Genomic DNA, 19,184 nt, shown 5'->3' with positions numbered 1-19,184 from the left:
TGAATTACATATTACAGATACACTAGAAATACATTCTTCACATGAGGTCTATTTCAATAAATATGAAAACAATTACTTAACAATAAGTATGATACATATCACTCAGAACCCCTGCAATATATTGTATTTGAATACAAGGGCATACTTTTCATGATAGAATTTACAAACAAGTTAACAAAACATGAAACTTTCTTTGTAATGTACATCACATAGAAATACAAACATTACATTATCACAACCAAAACGCCAAATTTATGACAAAATGTCGAAAAAGATTGTATTCTGTCAGATTAGAACTTTTACCCCTTAAAAACATAGATTGATGCGTAAAGTAAATCACAAAGAAATTTTATCTCTGCTCATTTGTTAAGAACAAAAATGTGAGGTGAAAACCTGAAGTTGCAGTCGGTATATAGAAATAAAACCAGATGCGTAAAACTTGCGGGATTTACCTTAAAGTCATTAAAACTTGTCAGGAATACTAAGACATTGACTTTAGTGTCTGATCATTATAACAGTCTTCTGTAGAGCTTCAAATGTATCTTTCCAGGCTTTCCATACCAGGTATTTTGGACCAATGACAGCAGACTGGGCGTACTCTCCGTTTAGGTTTGCGGAGAAACACATGTTGTACCACCAGGCTCCCCGATACGATATAGCACAGTTTTCACTACTTGTCTTGTCATTGTCCTTATCTTTAGTGGTAAATTCCATACCACTGTGGCCAGACAAACTGTCACCTAGAACAAAATATTAGTAACATGAAATATATGGAGATAACGAACAGTATTCAAGCTCAAAAGTCCATAAAACAATACAAAATAGGAGCAGAGCAAACACAGACCTCCAAACATAAGAGGTGGGATCAGGTGCCATGGAGGAGTGAGCATCCCCTGCCGACCGGTCACACCCGCCGTGTGCTCCTTGTCATGATCAGGAAATAACGGAAAAATCCGTCGACAATTCAGTGTGTAAATAATGGCCTAACAATTAGTATAAAAAAAAGTCAGTCAGCATTTGACTCAATGATAAATTGTATTTGCTGACAAGGTCATTGTATCGACCATAGAACTTACGAAATGATGACTTTAAACGAGACAACTGATATTCTTGTTTCATCGACTTGTTTGTCAATAATTTACCTCGTTTTAGAAATTGTACATACGTAGAGCATGCGCCTGCGTATCGAATCAACTGAGAGATATATACCCCGTATGCAGGTGATGAAGGTATATTGCTGCATAAGTAAGAGAATTTGACGACTGAAAAGTTAAAGTCATCACGTTTATCATAAAGCTTGGTTGTTAGATTACCATTAACGTCTTTCTCAAGTAAAATATCCAAATATGAAACAGATGTGTCAGACTCTGTGGTATCTTTTATCTCAAGCTCACCAGGATATATCGTATCGACATAGGAATAGAAATAGCCATTGTTAATTGACAATACGTCGTCGATATATCTAAATGTCGAGTTGAAGGCCACAGCAAGTGTTTTCTTTTTTTCACGTACAAGATTTTGGACAAATTCTGCTTCATATGAATACAAAAAAAGGTTTGCTAATGACGGGGCGCAATTGGTACCCATGGGAATTCCAATAGATTGTTGAAAGACCTGGTCTCCAAAAACCACATACCGGGTATATATTGTCAATCAGAAACTCAAGCATCTTTTTAATGTCAACTTCAGAGTACTTGTGTGTACAATCAGAATGTTTTTTAACAAAATAATTTTCAAATGACCAATGACAAGGTAAGTATATATAAGAGTTCCATTAATATTGAAAAAGCAGCTGTCAACGATATCAAAAAGCTTGGACTTCAATTTATCGTGGGGAATGGTTGTGTATTAAGTTGAAAAGTCGTAAGTTTTTAAGCTGTTGATTTTGGTAAACTCTTGTGATTTCAAATTTTCCAAAAGTTCCTTGGAATTTTTAAGTATCCACATCTGAATTACACTAATTCTCGAATATACTGTTGCACAGTACTCTTGAAGTTTCTCCTTCACCACTGTTAATATCTTAGTGAGGAGTAAAGAAAGAGGCTTTGTAAGGATTTTTATGAAGTTTTGGAATCCAATATAAATATGGAAATTCAAATTCATTTTGGTTGTTTGGAATATTAAAGATATTCAAAACTGACATATGATTCTGAAGAATTTCTTCCTTAGAAAGGGAACTATCAATATAAGTTGGATTACCACATCAGTTTAATGCTTTTTGAAACAATTAATGATTATGACACAGTTCTGAACACTGTAGTTGTCATTATTCTGGGCTTTCGTGGTACATGTAAATGTAATACTTTTGTAATGAATCACTCTCTCTCATGTAATGGGATATTGATAACATTTATTTTGGTATTCAGCAAAAAATAACTTACGTACTTTAAAAAATAACACTTTTAAGTATGGTTAATTTTCGTGTTTTCATGAAAATAAATATTAATTCGTCTTATTCGATATCGTCTTGAAGAAACATGGTACTATAGAGTTATGGACTACAGTGTAGGTCGATATGTGGTTATAAGGACCCATGTCAAGTTATATTGACCGAAGACAGATAGCGTGCGAGGTCGCTATTATTTTCTGTGATCAATATTACTTGACATGGGTCCTTATAACCACATATTGACCGTTCACTGAAGTCCATAATTGTTATAATCTATAATCACTCAACGTTATTAATGAGACACAGTCCAAACTGTACAGACTTGGTGTCATTACATCATAAAGGTAAAAACATACTTCTTATATTATGACTTCACGTTCTACGTAACTTTGGTGCAGCCGAACGGTGAGTCGTGCGATATCATGTGCCGCGGATGCGCTTTCGCATCAATCTCACAAAAAGACAAATATTACGTTACGTTCTTTCAGCCAATGAAAACAACGAAATAATCTCATATAATATTCTAGTTTGACGACTTAACATTTTGTGAAGTACATGAATTCGTGGATCTCTTCAAACGATGAAGAACACGAAAGTTAACCTCTATGAGAGTTAGTGATTTCACAGTATATGAAATATACAAGTATGTAGAAAGTCCAATCCGTCCTTTTATTCGTATATGCAATTGAATTTAAAATACTTGCAGGGTTTTTCAAGTAATTATATTTTAAAGAATCTTAGACTGACTGTAAAATTAATTAAATGTATTGTCTTTGTCATTAAACACAACCATGCAACTTATGTGCTAAGAATAACTGGAGTTCAATGCCGTTTTTGAAACAAGAAAGTGAGAATTTTTTTTACAAGGTATATGTTAAAAATTCCGTACAAAATAGGAATTCGAGAACACGTCGGTCCTCTTAATAAACAGCGTATAATCGTTATGTTTTGTTTGGATCTTCGAATACGCCAATGAAAATTTTGAACGCCTTATCATAGTCACCTAATTACATGATTACTTTAAATTACAGGAAAATAAATTCATCGGATAATTCATGAACCAGTGGACTTGTGAATTATGTTTACAGAAAGACTTCAGTAGCCTTTAAGAGTTTTGAACACAAAAATATGTTATGAACAGTCAGAAAAGTGATTGACAGTGAGAGCTGTGTTGCCTTTATAATACATACCTTTTGAGAGTGTTTCCCACATACATCTTAACGAAAAGATGTTTTAACATTTTCAAGGTTTATACTGAGCGGTCTACAATATAATTTGGTCGCCCGCGTGGCGCAGTGGTTAGAGCGTCTGCTCTAGAGTCGCGGAGTAAGGAGTTGATCCTTACGTCACGGGTTCGAATCCCACTGTGGGACGTGGAGACCGGTCCTTCGGATGAGACCGTATAAACAGAGGTCCCGTGTCGCAGTAGGTGATGGCACGAAAAAGATCCCTCACTGCTCAACGGCCGTAAGTGCCGAGTATAGGACAAAATTTGCAGCTCTCCACCGGCAAGTGGTGGCGTCTCCGTATGAGTGAAAAATTCTCGAGATGAACGTTAAACAACATACAAACAAACAATAAACAAAATAATTTGTTGGACCAGTTGGTAAGACCACTTTTACGTTTCTTTTACGTCACAAACAATTTGAGGGAATTGACCAAGATAAATGTACATTTAGGGTAAATGAAAGTAACATCAAAAGTTTGTCATCTGTATCGCAAACATTGAAGCCAGCGCAATATTTGATTGGAAAGTAATTTTCAGTGTGTAAGAAAACATTCATTGACTTGATTTTTTGAAGAATGTTTAGCCGAACTCTTGAAACAAACTGATATAATTTATGCCTTTTTTGACGAATTGTCTTTTTAGAAAAAATACTCAGAAAACATGCCAAAAAAATATTCGCACGTTCGTATTGCCGACAAATTTTGATAAAGTATCCACTGTCTTTGTGATTCAGACCATTTTAACGTGTAGTATCTGTTATAAATATCCTTTAATACTATACTAGGTATAAAGAATAATATGGGATATTATTTTCGTAATAAATTATTTTCATAACATTACTGACCTGTCACGGTAGCCTAGTGGTAGGGCGTTAGCTTCGTGATCAGGAGCCGCGGGTTCGATTCTGGTTCGCCACGCCGCGTCAAAGTTAAGACGTAAACATAGGTAGTGACCGGTCCTTTGCCAAGCGCCCGGTAACAGATGTGAAAATCATGGGTCTTTCGGATGAGACCTTAAAAACCGAAGTCCTGTGTCACGGTAGGCGTTGGCACGATAAAGAACCCTCACTGCTCAATAACCCTGAGTGCCGAGTATTGGTCTAAATTTAAATCCCTTCACCGACAAACGGTGACGTCTCTATATGAGTGAAAAATTCTCGAATGGGACGTAAAACAACATATAATCAATCAATCAATAATAACATTACTCACCCGCTGTTCCGTTATATCCAGATACCGTGATTGTATATTTATTGTGTTCATCTCCGATGTAAAATGTGTTATACACAGCATAGGCCTGTTCTCCGTTATGTCTCTGGAGATCAATTCGGAGTTCTTGGTTTTTATCCTTTGTTAAGGCGTGGATTGCATCATTACCTTGGTAAAAGGTGTTATTTGTATATTAGATGATTGAAGACCTTAAAGACTTTTTTTAATTCTTTGTCGAATTCTATTTGTGTTTCAGCTTTGATCACATGAAAATTTACAGTCTATCCATACTATAACATAAATCTGCAAGTTCTGCTCGGACAATGTCTAGAAATTATCAAATTATCTAGAGATTCTCATTACAATATCCTGGAAATAACACTTTTTAAAATAGCCAAGCTTATTCATAATTTACAAATCTGTTAACAAAATGAAAGATAGACAAACACGTGTGTAAACATAGCCTCCCTCAATCAGCGTAATCTTTTTTTTTTTTTTTTTTTTTTTTGGGTTGGTTGTTTTTGTTTTTTTTTTGTTTTTTTTTTAATTTTTTGTTTTGTTTTGTTTTGACAATTTTACTGAAATGTCAATTATTTAGAGTAATGAAATAAAACGAACAGTATTCAATCTCAAAGTCAACGAAAGTATCCAATCTCAAAGTCCACTAGAATATACAAATCGGGAGCAGAACAAACACGGACCTCCACAAACATCAGAGGTGGGATCAGGTGCCATAGAGGTGTGAGCATCCCCTGCCGACCGGCCACATCCGCAGTGTGCTGCTTGTCATGATCGGGAAATAATAAAAAAATCTGTCGACAATTCAGTGTATAATAGTGGCCTAACAATTCATATGAAAAGTGTCAATCAGCATACGATTAACTGATAAATTGTATTCGCTGACAAGGTCATTGTAGCGACCATAGAACTTGCGAGATGATAACTTTAAACGAGACTGTTGAAATTCTTGTTTATTCAATTTGTTTGTCAATAACTCACCTCGTTTTAGGAATTGTTCTTACGTAAAGCATGCTCTTGCGTATCGAATCAACTGAGAGATATACACCCCAAATGTCGGTGATAAGGGTATATTGCTGCATAAGTAAGGGAAGTTGACGATTGAAAAGTTAAAGTCATCACGTTTATCATAAAGCTCTCTTGTTAGATTACCATTAACGCCTTTTTCTACTAATATATCCAAATATGAAACAGATGTGTCAGACTATGTGGTATCTTTTATTTCAAGCTCACTGGTAGTGTTGTACCGATAATCAGAAAACATCGATTGTCGACGAAAAAATGCTACCGATTCCGATGATCGATTATAATTTTTCATAATCGATCATCGGAAACATACTTCTAATACAATACATTCCGGAATTATCCATTTCTAGTTTAAAATTTATTTCTTCTTAATGAAAGAAAATGACGTCTGCATCTTGTCAACTAGCACGTAGCAGAGGTGATTAAGAACCGAAAGATGCATGTATAGGGCCTAATTTTTTTTTTTTTGTTTCCTGTAACCCGACCGACCCATTCAATTTACCACCGGTTGATTTTTTTTCTGCCAAATCTGTGTTTGCTCTTTGGTTTGTTCAATCAGCTGATTCTTTTTATTCAAAAAATATTAATTGTACCTTTTATTTGAGATATAAAATATGCAACTTAGTCAACATTTACCTTAGATATAAAGAGTAATCAATTGCCCCAACAACTTTTTGAAGTTCGTTTTCTGCCGCTAGGCAGCCATGTTGGGTGTCCACTGTAAATATAACACCTGGATAATTCAGTCCCGGGATGTTTGACCCCATTATTCATAAGCCAAAAAAAATCCCGACCTTGATTTTTTGGGAATGTTACAGGAAACAACAAAGAAAATAATATATTATTTAAAATATTCATGTTAAAGAAATCATATGAATCATCATCATCATATATCATTGTGATAGTCTACTTTTTGTATACAAAACTATGAAATCCGATTATAATCGGTAAAATCGCATCGAAAGCAGTAACCGATTCCAACTGATGATCGATTATGAAAATTAACCGATGTCCCATCACTACTCACTGGGATATATTGAGTAGACATATGAATGGAAATAACTATTGTTAATTGATAATACGCCGTCAGTATATCTAAATGTCGAGTTGAAGGCCACAGCAAGAGATTTCTTTTTCTCATGTATTAGATTTTGAAAACAATTCTGCTTCATATGAATACAAAAATAGGACTTCTCATAAAGGGGCGCAATTGGTACCCATGGGTATCCAACAGATTGTCAGAAACTCAAGCATCCTTCTAATATCAACATCGGGGTACTTTTGTGTACAATCAGAATGTTGTTTAACAAAATAATTTTGCAAATGACCAATGACAAGGTAAGTAAATTTACGAGTTCCATTTTTATTTGAAAAGCAGTCAATGATGTCAAAAAGCCTGGACTTTATCGTGGGGAATGGTAGTATACACAGTTAAAAAGTCGTAAGTTTTTATGTTATTGATTTTGGTAAAATTTTGTGATTCAAAATGTTCCAAAAAGAAAGTCAAAAAAAGAGATTTTGAACTGTCCTGTATTTTTATGCGAAAATAATAAGATATAGAAAATATATAGGAAGAAATAATGTAAAACAAAACAGGAACTTAATTTTTTTTTTTTTTTTTATGTAAAATATAGATCTCGTCCTACAAAAGGGACAGATTGCCTCGAAACTTTTACTGTTTTAAGTGTTTTTGAGTGTTTTAAGAAATAGAGCACGTGTTCCAAAGTAAACTAAAGTAGGAAATGCCTCAAAGCTCTCATTCTATCTACGCCAACTGAAATACTCTGGAGTGATCGACCGGTTTGGTCTACAGGTCTTTAATCAAATAGAATCCATCACCATACACCCAAATAGACTCCTACCAGAAAACCTTGAAAATTACCCAATGAGAAAGCCTATCTGATGGACGCAGTTTTGTTTAAAACGTTCTAAGGAAGTGCACAGCCTGTCTCATTTACTTCAATGCTTTCTTCTTTAATTTTTGAGAAATTTTTGAGAAAAATTCTATATGAATTTGCTTATTCAAATCAGTTCGTAATAATAACGGACTTGTATCCTCATTTTAGAAACCATGCATGAAAATATTTTTAAAGTTAGACAATATGTTGCCTCATTTTTGATCTATTATAACACTTACCCTGACTTTTGAGCTTGACAACTGTTCGTTATCTTCATATCATAGTTGAGAATAAATGTTTTACTTTATGTAAATCCATTTAAAGAGGCACTTATCTTTAATTATTTTATTACATTTAAATCAATTAAATTTCTTACATAGTAATTAATGTACATATTGTTCGAGATTATATGTTACTCAAAGCTTTATATTCTTTTTTTTTTTTTTTTTTTTTTTTTTTTTTTTTTTTGTACCATACTTTCAACCCTTGAGGTCGCCAATCAATACATAACTATCTATTAAAGAGAATACAAAATAGAAATTATAATTAATTAATGATTGATTTCACCTTTCTCTTGCCCTTTTGAAGGAAAAAGAAGTCTATATTTCGCCATTTATTCCGAGTAAACTTTAAATAAAACACACCACAGAGTCCGCCAAATCTTTTGTTTAATTTGCGTGCTTTAATAAATTAATTAATAAAATAATTTTAATGACAAAGAGACAAATGTACTAAATGACAAGTATAATAACCTAGACTTAAACTTGATATTTTTCTAAAATAATCTTCTCATATTTATGCAGTAATATTCCATTTTCATCTGTCCCCCCAACTGATTCAAAACGCAAGAGCATATTCTGCTTGCTATTAATTCCCAAACCGAGGCAGGCTAATGATAAGTAAGTTGAATTTACAGAAGTTACGACAATCTACCATTATTTTAAAGCAAGAATGTCATGGTAGTCATCATTACCTTCACTGCAAATTCATGCATCCTATCGATGGGTCAAATCCTGGCATTTTTCGTACCAATTGTTAGGCAATGTCTTTTAGGAGATTGGGAAGGCTATGTTACTTTAATGGCTTTTTGTCCAATCCCTGTATTTATTCTACTTTTGACGAGAAAATTCAAAGTAATCATGTTATATAAAAGATATACACAGATATACCTATCCAATAGTTTTTAGAGGCATTTCCAAATCCCTGTTTGTACTCTGTCCATGTCCTATAAAAATCCACGTCGCCGTCTTCTCTCTTTTGTATAACCTGCATATATATATATATATATATATATATACAGACCCTGAAACGTGCTACTACCCCACACGCACGCTGCACGAACGGTACACGCTCGCTACACGGTTTGCACGAAACGCTGCACGGTTTACACGAAACGCTACACGGTTTGCACGAAACGCTACACGGTTTACACGAAACGCTTTGCACGAAAGGCTGCACGGTTTACACGAAAGGCTGCACGAAACGCTTTGTACACGTTTCTCACACGCTTTGTACACGATTCTCGCACGCTTTGGCCTCGATCTGGATTTTCTATTCGGAATCTCTCGGGCATTATTTTTTTACGGGTTAAATATAGATTAATTAAGAGTCGCAATCTTTCACAGTACGATTTAAATTAAAACTCGCTACTCCTGTACTACATGTTTATAAACTGATAGAAATATTCAAAGTTAGGTTGTTAATAATTCATGATTTTCTTTCTGTTTGTAATCCACTTGTTTTAAGGTGATATGCCCAACATCGTCAGTGTACATCCTTTTTTCTCTAAATTTTACACTGCAAGAGAAAGATTTATATTTGCCCCTCATTATTTCTTTCGGCATAAATTTTTTTAAGTATTATATTAAAAACTCGTTTATTAGCGAAACCTAACTTTAGTAATTAATTTTAATAAATATTATACTGTGTTTATTTCCGTGAACGGATCGATTTTCTTATGATTTAGCAGTTAATTTATTTTATTTAATTACTTCAGGTCCACCTCTTTAATATGCAGAATTAATAAGTACATTGCAGAAAAGAAGATGCATTTTCTTTCCGTCTCTCTTTTGGTCGGGAGCGAGAAGGGGGGGGGGGGGATTACCGAGATCTTACTTGTGTATCTGTAAATCTGACATGGCTAAAGACCACCGACAGTCATTTCAGTAATTATACTATCGGGAAAAAATTATTAAAAAAACAAGTAACTGTGCTTAAGAATATTCATGTCTCCAGCGAGATTTAATAAAATAAAACATTTTATACCAAATGGTAGTTTTAACATTTAAACGTTTTATCATAGAGTTTAATTTAACATTAGAATTCTATATGGAAGAATGGAAGAAAAACCCGCGGGGAGGGGATATAAAGGATAATTATCTCTCTCTACATGTACCTAAAATGACAACAATATACATGTACCCATCACCTTGTAAATTCCTTCATTATAAAACTCGGTAGAGGGGAAATTTTAAGTAATTTACAAAAAGTCACGGCACAACTTATCATGCAATATTCGTGTATACATGTCCAAGTACATTACATGAAAACTCCAATATTTTAAAAAATACAAATTAAAGCTGCCTGATTTATAAGACAACTGATATGTAATTGTTATTTATAATTTATTTCTAAACTCTTTTATATTGTGACTGCCGAACAATCCACTGATCACGGAAATTCGGGTCGATTAAAAATAAAATCCACGGGTATTATGTGTACCAATTAAATATAAAAAAAAAAAAAAAAAAAAATAAGCATTTAATATCACAAATTTAAACTCAATCGTTATTCTCGGGTGTATTTTAGACATGATTGATAAAAGATAAAAGTAGAACAAGTTTTCAATTCCCTGCTCGTGGAGCCCATGGTTGCTGTCGTAAATGACCTTGATCACATTCGCACATTGCAAATGGGAAGTTGAAGATTTATTTTAAGTGGTGCATCCGATGCACCATATAAATTAAGTATTTATTTCTTTATACAAAACAAAGTCAATTATGCTTTTTAACACCCGGTACCGACAAATATTGAAATTTAAAGCTTGCGTTTTTGAAATGCGCCCCCCCCCCCCTCGGTAATTTCTAATCCTGCGTTCGTAAATGCATGTGAATTATACTCATATTTTTCAATTATTAATAAACCAATGCTTTGTGTTAGAAGACTATTAATGACACACAGTTTTGATTAAAATTATTTAATACAATCTGGTAATAAATAGACAAGAGCGGAGACCTGATAAAATTTCGTTTGAAATTTCGTTTGTTGCTTTCTTTGGAAAATAAAATAAAAAAGATATGATCACTCCGATTGTGCATTAAAATCAATTCATTAAAAATGTTGCACAAACACTGTAATTACATATAATTAATTTGAATAAATTTCCTGTCCATTTTTATTTTTGAGAGAAAAAATAAAGAAAAACAAATTAAATATACAATACCGTGTAATTTTATTTTGTTGTTCTCATACTTTTTTTTTTAATTTCACTCTTAAAATACATCCAGTATAATATCTCCGAATAATATTAGCTATAAACAACACTATTTGACATCCTGACCCATCGATAGCCATATTTAAAATGAAATGACTTCCGAATGAATCCTACACGTTTCTCACACGATTCTTGCACGAAAGTCGCACGTTTCTCACACGGTTCTTACACGAAAGTCGCACGTTTCTCACACGCTTCTCGCACGCTCGCTACACGGTTTGCACGAAACGCTTTGGAGCTTACACGAAACGCTGCACGGTTTACACGAAACGCTACACGGTTTGCACGAAACGCTGCACGGTTTACACGAAACGCTACACGGTTTGCACGAAACGAAAAGCGCACGAAAGTTACACGCTTTATTGGGGTAGTAGCACGTTTCAGGGTCTGTATATATATATATATATATATATATATATATATATATATATATATATATATATATATATATATATATATATATATATATAAGTATATAATAATGTTGACAATGTGAACGTCCAAACTAAGATTATCAGATTTTTTAGACTGGAATATATGCCATTAGAAACCATTTGATTATATAATGGGTTGGAAATTAAGCCTGGGTCTTCTTATTCTCAATGTTGCAGAGATACAAGTTCCAGAAACATATAATAAGCTTCTTTATAAGATGTCTGCATGAAAACGTCAAATTGTTAATTTTACTTAAAGAGCTTTACCCTTTAAATTTTAAAACTCGCAGTGGTTAGAGCGTCTGCTCTAGAGTCGCGGAGTAAGGAGTTGATCCTTATGTCGCGGGTTGGAATCCCACTATGGGACGTGGAACCGGTCCTTCGGATGAGACCGTATAAACAGAGGTCCCGTGTCGCAGTAGGTGCTGGCACGAAAAAGATCCCTCACTGCTCAATGGCCGTAAAAGCCGAGTATAGGACAAAATTTGCAGCTCTCCACCGGCAAGTGGTGGCGTCTCCACATGAGTGAAAAATTCTCGAGAGGGACGTTAAACAACATACAAACAAACAAACAAACAAATAAATTTTAAAACTCTATTGTTGTCTTGTTTAGCTGTTTTCTAGCAAGCTGTCTTCCGTAACCCGTAAATAAAAGTTTATTTCTTAAAGTTTGATAATTTTGTGTCCATGATTGACAGAAATCTGCAACTGACTTAGATTTTCTACTGGAAACTTCTATTAAAGTGCTCGATTCCAAATTTAAAAAAAAACACTACTCACCGTCCATCATCCTCCATCTGTCGTCATGTCACAGAAAACCTCTCTCTTCGTGTCAGCGTAAATAACATACACTCTATCTTGTCCTTTCTTGCTGGGTTCTCTTTTCAAAATCTCTGAACAATCCTTGTATAGTTTTTCTATTTAATATTTAAAATTATTAGTTATTCCACTTAACCTGCTTTTTGAGCATAGTACTCTATGTTTACTTAAAAAGCGGGCTTCATATTTTAGCGGCTTTGGCGCAGACAACGATGCGCATATTCATGAATACCGCTAAGAAATCATTTATGAATACAATATACGGCACGGACATGTGTAGTGCTAGTTCTTGATTACGCCAACAACTCCATATCCAGTGATTGAGCTAAATTTTGAATACCCCAATTTAATATGTACAAGTACTGTATATTGTTTGAATTTTACAATACATGTGGATAGGCGTTTTGTAAATGTCTGTGTACAAACAAACATAAACTCAAGCTTTTTTTATCATTATTATTATTAATTACATAATTTCCGAATTATATATTTGCAGTAAACATTTTTTATGCAAGCTGATTAAAAACAAAAGAAGTTTGTAAAACAGGGAAAGGATCAAATTCAAATGTATATTTCAGCGAAAGTTAAATTACTTCTCCACAATTTTAAAGTCAACATTTTCATAAATGTATATAGAATCATTTGTTACCTTTTAAAACAGGTACACAGTTACCACTAATACAGATTTCATCCTCAGTACAGGTATGGTTAAGACAAACGCCTGCAAGATGCTGGTAATAAATAATCCTAAAGTTGTTATTTGCTAAATATGTAATTCGATAAAAACTTCTTCTTTTTTTAAAGTTTCGAGATCTTTTTCTTACCTTTGGAAAAAATGCCCGGTCGACATGAATGGTGGGGCTTCCGCTTAGTAGACTATTGACATTCTGTATAGCAAATCTTGTGTTTAGCTGACATTTCTTTTCCTCTCGAATCCAATCCACTGACCGGCATAAAGTAAACTTGTTACAAACCATCATGCACATCCAGATGTCAGCATTGGTCAAAAGGTTAAATCCAGGCACTGAGGATTTTTCGTAATTGCTAATGATTAAAGTTTTCGGGTCGAAGCACTGAGCGTAGCATGTCTGTAACAGAGCTAGGACTTGTCCAGTTAGGTACAGTCTAATTGCCTCAGGTCCTTTTGCTGAACCCATTGCAACCCTTTTTTAACAATATATTTACCAAATTCGTTTGTCTTCTGGTTCTAATAGAATCTTCAAAATATTTGTTTTCTAAATGCCTATGAATTATATTTCTATCGATAAGGTCTGTCTGTTTATGATTAATGAGTTTTCAAGGGATGTTTTCATTGATTTTGCAATGATAACGGTTCAGTAATTTTTTTTATAGGAATGATTTTGGCCTGCTTTTCAACGTTGATCTCAACGTTCACGGTAGTTCAGTCGCTCGCTCCGTGATCGGGAGGTCGTGAGTTTGAATATCGGCCACGACTGACCTAAGTCGATAAACAAAATGGGCAGCAACTGTTCCTTCGCCATGCGCTCGGCACTTTGAAGTGAAAGTTACGGGTCCTTCGGATGAGACCTTAGAAACCGAGGTCCCGTGTCAGGTCACGCGATAAAGATCCCTCACTGCTCAATGGCACTGAGTGCCGAGTAAAGGTCAAAATTTGAAGTCCTTCACCGGTATAGTAATGACTCTATATGAGTGAAAAATTCTCGAATGGGACATAGAACAACATACAATCAATCAACCAATCAACGTTGATCTCATATGCAAAATAATTATGATTATCTCAGGACCTATAAAGAGAAAAAAACATGGAGAAGAGACGTTTACTTGAATCTTGACCTTGACATCAAAAGATGTTAAATATAAAATACATGGTTACTGTCTTGAAATATAAGCGATATTTGGGCGAGGGTAAGAAAACGTGATAGAGGGCGAGGCTTGCCGAGCCCTCTATTGCGTTTTCGACCCGAGCAAAATATCGCTTATATTTCAAGACATTATTTATGTATTTTGTTTATCCTGCAATATATTTTTACATCAGCTATTTTCAACCGATTTAGGTACATCTCTGCAGTTGAAACTAAGACGCCATGGCGTAAAAATTGCAATATACCTGACGTCACAATGCTCTTAGAACGTCGGAAAACATACACGAGGCTTTATAAGGGCATTGACCGAATGAAGCTTTGGATATTTAGGTTACTTTTATTAGGTCAATGCAAGAGGTAGTTGCAGAATAAAAAAAATATTTGAACAAAAAAGCAAATTAGGGATATTATTGATCTTTTCAATATTCAATAATTTGGTGCTGGGGAGAGAGAGAGAGAAGCAGAAACAAGGCGGTTATTTGATGTGAATAATAATAAGGATATATGTGAGAAACTCTATGCTATTAAAATAATACGTTGGCTATTTGGAGTATTTTTGCAAGATGTTACAGTTGTTTTATTTAGACATTACTTTAGTTTCTCCATGATTGGCTTGCATTGATTGTCAACCATGTTTGTATGAAAAGTGCGTTTTGCGTTATTCTATTGTATGACCATGTAATAACACCATAATTCCAATTCAGACGATCTTATATGACCTAATTGTTGACAAATGACTGACATTTTTATCGTATTAATATCCATGCTTTTCATATGTAATCGCTGTTAAAAGGTGCAACTTTGCCGGCAATTTTAAAAACCTTACAGTAGAAGATGTGGTTATTTATGGAATTATTATTTGATAAATCTTACCAATATGAATTACCTTGATTCCAGATCAGCCTTCAATTTACCTATTTCATATTAAATGTGTTTTATATTTTTATTCTTATCCTTCATTAGCGTATTTTGACAGCAATGTCCATTGAAACTATTATTAGGTTTTGGAGTAACAAGAAACCATTTTTATACATTTGCTTATTTTCTTTCTGATGTAAGAAATATGCAATCAACGTACTTATTCCCTCCACTGCTATACATATGGACTATTAAAATTTAAAATTCTGAGAAGCCTGGCATCAATTTTCTACAACCTCTTTCGGGAAACATATGAATAACCTGATTTTTATTTAATATAAATTATACAAAAGTGAATGTTCAGCAGGCACGGCCTATTTAAGCCCTCTTCTTACACATGATTTAATTCAATTGTGAAAGATTTTTGATCCGTTTTTTAAAAAGATTGGGGTTCAAAATTAAAAAAAAAAAAAGTCAAAGCGTCTGATATTCAAACTTCAATGAGATTTTATCACATTCTTCAAAAAAATCTTCATCCTTTCCATATCATTCCATTCTACACAAAGCATTAAATAATAATATATCCTTTAAATCTATCCTTTATAAATTCAGTTTGATCATTAATTGATTAACAAAGTTTTCTTTCGCCGCTGATTCACGTTTTGGCTGTTTAATTTCCTGCACTTTGAATAAAGGTTATGATACTCAATTGTCGTAAACCATATCTATATTTCTTCTTCTGTTATTAAAGTACAATATTTCCCCCAGATAGTTGCGAGGAACTGAATTTTTATCTTCTTTCAATTATTTTAGTAAATAAAAAGAACTACAGAGTTTGTGGTTGGTCTTTAAAAGCTAATTATTTCCTCTACTTAGTCTATATACAATTTATCATTAAGTCAAATACTAATTGTTAGGCCATTATTTACACACTGAATTGTCGACGGATTTTTCCGTTATTTCCCGATCATGACAAAGAGTACACGGTGAGTGTGACCGTTCGACAGGGGATGCTCACTCCTGCATTGCACCTGATCCCACCTCTGATGTTTTAGAGGTCCGTGTTTGCTCTGCTCTAAAATTTGTATTGTTTAATGGACTTTTGAGCTTGAATACTGTTTGTTATCTCCATACGTTTCTACTTGATTATTCCAACAATCTATTGGAATTCCCATGGGTACCAATTGCGCCCCGTTATTAGCAGACCTTTTTTTGTATTCATATGAAGCAGAATTTGTCCAAAATCTTGTACGTGAAAAGAAGAAAACACTTGCTGTGGCCTTCAACTCGACATTTAGATATATCGACGACGTATTGTCAATTAACAATGGCTATTTCCATTCTTATGTCGATACGATATATCCTTGTGAACCTGAGATTAAAGTCTGACACATCTGTTTCATATTTGGATATTTTACTTGAAAAAGACGTTAATGGTAATCTAACAACCAAGCTTTATGATAAACGTGATGACTTTAACTTTTCAATCGTCAACAAAATTAAATTATTAATATTATTTTTAAATAAGTTAACATTGTTATTTTATGCCTTATCTAATCATTATAGAGTTTCTATACACTGAGAACATTTCTCAACATAATATTTATTATGGTTTTGCTTTTTTCAATATATTGGGCTCATAGGGGTGTTACTGGTAGATGGGATACCTACTCCTCCTGGGCATCTGATCCCACTCTGGTTTTCCAGGGGTCTGTGTTTTTTTTTTCTGTTCAAGATTTGTATTCTTTTATTGGATGTATGAAATTGATCACTGTTTATTGGATTTATGAGGTTGAACACTATTCTGTATGTTCATCTTTTACTCACGAAGAAAACAATCAGTATCATGCTCAAAAAGTCCAAATAAACATCACAAATTAAAAGCAGAGCTAGCAATGAATATATCATATACCCTGAATATATCAGAGGTGGTATCAGGTGCCATGGAAGACTAACCATTCCCTTCGGACCTGTCACACCCGCCGTTAGATCCTTTACATGCATGCTTGAGTTAACGAAGAAATCTGTAGACAATTCAGTGTTAAAATAATGGTCTGACCTTACAGTTTGAATGATTCAACATTCGACCTTACGGCAAACTGTATTTGTAATTGAGGTCATTAAATCAACCATAAAAATGTTGACGTTGATAAGATTGTAGAAACCCTTGTATCATTATTATTGTATCATTATATTACCTATCCAGTTTTTTTTTTATTTGATGGTTCGGAGTCTATAATCTCTATTTATGCCTCTTTTTTTATAATTACAAAGCATACACGTCACAAAAAGAGAATTACACATGTATAACCTATCCAGTAAGTTTTTGAAGGCATTCCCAAAATCGTCTTTGTACTCGATCCATGGACTGCAAAAATTGGTGTCGCCATTTTCTCGTTTCTTATTAATTATTATATATATAGTTGCTACTTTTCAAATATGAAATATGTGGAGATAACGAACAGTATTCGAGCGCAGAAGTCCATTAAACATTACAAAATAGGAGCAGAGCAAACACGGACCTCTAAGACATCAGAGGTGGGATCAGGTGCCATAGAGAAGTGAGCATCCCCTGTCGACCGGTCCTTGTCATGATCGGGAAATAACGGAAAAATCCGTCGACAATTCAGTGTATAAATAATGGTCTAACAATTAGTATAAAAAAAAGTCAGTCAGCATATGACTTAATGATAAATTGTATTTGCTGACAAGGTCATTGCATCGACCATAGAACTTACAAAATGATGACTCTAAACGAGACTGCTGATGTTCTTGTTTCATTAATTTGTTTGTCAACAACTTACCTCGTTTAAAAATGGTGCATACGTAGAGCATGCTAAATACAAATGTGTGCCAAAATCAGCCAAGTTTTTTTTTCGATGATTAGTGTTATTAATTTGTTATTTTTAAATTGTTTTTCATCTAAAGGATTTGCATTATTACACTAAAGAATCCTTGTGGAATGATGCAGACCTAAAATTTAGATTATGAACTCAGGCCTTTGAAGTGAGGATTTTTTGTTGTGTAATACACTTCCATAGTTTTAGCTTAAAAGTTTCATCCAAAAGACAAATGAATTATAGTCCAATACCAAATGTATGGCAGCCTATATTTATTTTGATAACTCAGGTCTGACCTTCAACTCAAGCTTTAAAGTTAAATATTTGTAGATTCACATAAAAAAAATAAGCTAGAGCAGTACTGATTTTCAAGTAATGTATATACACTGCAAAGGATAATAGATAAAAGAGAAATCTACAATTCACATGATGTCCATTTCGAAACCAATGCTCCTTATTGCAAGTTGACTCGACAGAAAAATGAATGAATATTCCATAGATATATCCGCGTACAATGACAAAAAAATTTAATAATTCCCTTGTTGATTTTTCTTAAGGTAATTCCACGAGAAAAACTCGAATTAAAGCAATGGGGTCTAAATGACGAGATGAAATAAAATATATGGAGATAACGTACAGTATCAAGCTCAAAAGTCCATTAAACATTACAAAATAGGTGCAGAGGAAACACGGACCTCCAAAACATCAGAGGTGGGATCAGGTGCCATGGAGAAGTGAGCATCCCCTGCTGACTGGTCACACCCGCCGTGTGCTCCTTGTCAAATTCGGGATATAACTGAAAAATCCGTCGAAAATTCAGTGTGTAAATAATGGCCTAACAATTAGTATGAAAAACGTCAATCAGCATTTGACTCAATGATAAATTGTATTTGCTGACAAGGTCATTGTATCGACCATAGAACCTACGAAATGATGACTTTAAACGAGACTGCTGATATTCTTGTTTCATCAACTTTTGTTAATAATTTACCTCGTTTTAGAAATTGTGCATACGTAGAACATGCTCTTGCTTGAGTTTCTGATTGACAATATCTATGTGGTTTTTGGAGACCAGGTCTTCCAACAATCTATTGGAATTCCCATGGGTACCAATTGCGCCCCGTTATTA

At 34.0% G+C, this 19,184-nt stretch overlaps 1 pseudogene; it reads right to left on the bottom strand.

Moving 5' to 3' along the window:
• Positions 1 to 495: 495 nt before the first annotated feature.
• Positions 496 to 13,670, bottom strand: LOC133185658 (fibrinogen-like protein A; annotated as a pseudogene).
• Positions 13,671 to 19,184: the final 5,514 nt, after the last annotated feature.

Source organism: Saccostrea echinata, unplaced genomic scaffold, assembly GCF_033153115.1.
Source record: "Saccostrea echinata isolate AGI-Se365-2 ecotype Australia unplaced genomic scaffold, CSIRO_AGI_Sech_v1 ptg000012l, whole genome shotgun sequence".
NCBI lineage: Eukaryota > Metazoa > Mollusca > Bivalvia > Ostreida > Ostreidae > Saccostrea > Saccostrea echinata.
Note: the sequence above shows the minus strand (reverse complement) of the source record. Positions and strands in the feature narration are given on the sequence as shown.